Source organism: Macrobrachium nipponense, chromosome 3, assembly GCF_015104395.2.
Source record: "Macrobrachium nipponense isolate FS-2020 chromosome 3, ASM1510439v2, whole genome shotgun sequence".
NCBI lineage: Eukaryota > Metazoa > Arthropoda > Malacostraca > Decapoda > Palaemonidae > Macrobrachium > Macrobrachium nipponense.
This window is the reverse complement of record NC_087202.1, coordinates 7,377,655-7,380,017: the sequence shown is the minus strand read 5'-3', so window position 1 is coordinate 7,380,017 and position 2,363 is coordinate 7,377,655.

The following is a 2,363-nucleotide window of genomic DNA, read 5'->3' as shown; positions in this document are numbered from 1 at the left end:
ACATGATTTGATAAACAGATCAACATTTCTCAAAGGAAAGGTATTTAGGGTCAAAACAGTTAAAAACATTTTTAACCTCCTTCAATAAAATATATATGATACTTTGTTGAACGACAAAACTAATGAAACAGATGGATATCGATATAAAAACTAACGGTCTATTTCAAGCTCTTTTTGTTCTTGTAATTTAAAGATTAAAAAGTATAACAATGAACCGTCCGTGGTTTCGGTATTCGCAAAATTTCTTCCTCATTTTATCTGCCAGCCTCTGCTCTGGCCCATCAAAAACTTTTTCCTTTTTTGGGGAGGATTTGGTGTCCTGCACGGAAACTACATAACAACGAAGGCCTCCTGCAAATCCATGGCCGTCCATTAGCTTCGTTTTTCTTTAATCTTTTCGATTTTGGAATTTTACAGCCTTCTGGTATATAGAATGTGTGGAACTTTTGAATTTTTGTTGTTCGCGTTTCAAATCGGGAGGGATAAATAACCCGCCACCCCCCCTCCCCGAGTTTTTGGGACTGAGTATGGACTTTGCTTAAGCCTTAAACAGACGCAAATATCAGCCGCAAGTCAAGTTTTTCAAAGTTAATGGGAAGTAGATTCTTATTATATATAATATATATTATATTATAATGTATAGTATATTTATAATAACATATTTATATATACTATAGATATATATATATAAAGCAATTAAGTCTTCAAATGGGGGTTGCCTTTATGATGTTTTCATTCTATGTCAACCGAATATCGTTTAACATAAAATGTACCAACCCTGAATTCGTTTGGTTTCCGTGGTTCGAGCCACCCGAGGCCGACGGAATTTCTTAAATCAGCTAAAAAATTCCCTTTCTTGTTAAATTATATCCAAAATTAATGTTAATTCCGAGGTAGAGCGAATTGGATATTAAAGGACGTGAAAAAATTTGCAAGCTTTAAAACGCTTGTGCATGAATCACGAATAATAATAATTATTATTAAAATAAAATAAGAAAACCATTAATTCTACGAAAAAAGGAAAGGTGTTGAAACGCAGTCAACCAAAGACTTGGCAATTGGCATATTGTAAAATATTAGTAAAATGTCCCAGAGCCTTTTAAAGGACCATTTGTGCTCATAGCGAATTAAAAAACGTAGTAGGTCTCTGAACCGAAGCCCCCCCCGCTTTTTGCTGAAGTTCTTTTTTTTCTTTTCATTATGACGGAAGGACCCTTTTAAGATATGCTGGGTCATGGATTGCTGATAAATCCGCGCTAAATGGTATGGTGCAGTCGAATTGCCTAGAGAGGATTCGCTATCTTAAAAACGTACAAGTAATTCCCGTATATATATATATATATATATATATATATATATAGTATATCTATATATATATATATATATATATATATATATATATATCTATATATCTATAATATATTTATATTCCTTAAAGTCCACGGTTAGAAAGGCGAGTGGGAAAAATTGGGGACTTGGGAACAAGTACTTTCGTAGCTTTTTTTTCCACATTTTCAAGTTCCACACTGAATATGATAGGAGTTGACCAGACCTGTTATAAAAAAAAATACAACAACTGAAATAGGCGGGGGGGGAGGGGGGGGGGTTGGTTACAGTTTGTTAATCTAGGTGGCGCGGTTCTATAAGCAAAACAAAGACACCACAGACGGATCTTTTTTAAGTATCGATCCTTTATGGCTTTTTTGGGACACTTTTCCAATATAACAGTATACAAGATTTTTATGGTTTTGTCAGGCGTCCAGTGCTTTTCCATTTTGGGAGAATAAATGGTTTCTTTTTATATAAACTTTTTTTTTCTAAAACCGGCGCGCGTGTGTGGAGTTTTTAAACCGCCAACCTTTTCCGTTTACACTTATTTCTCCTCTCTCTCTCATCCCCTCTCTATCTCTCTCTCTCCTCTCTCCTCTCTCGTCAACATCACTTTGCTGACCATATCGTTGCGTTTTAAGCTAATTTTGTCATTTTCTGCTTTAGACAAATACATAAACCTAAGTTAAAGTACAATTGTATTTTGTTCGTTAAATAATCTATTTATTTATATATATATATATTTACTATATAATATGTATATATGTATATAATATCTATAAAATATATATATATATAATTGGCGAATTTTAGGTGTGTTGTAATCTATACACAACATATATATATATATATATAAATATATATATTATATATTATCTATAATATATACTAACTATTATAGTATAATATCTATATATATATGGGTAATATGTGGTTGTGGTGGTGTGGTTGTGTGGGTTTGTGTGGTGTGTGTGGTGTTGTGTGTGTTGTGTGTGTTTGTGTTGGGTTGCAAGGGTTAATGTAACAGTGTTCTA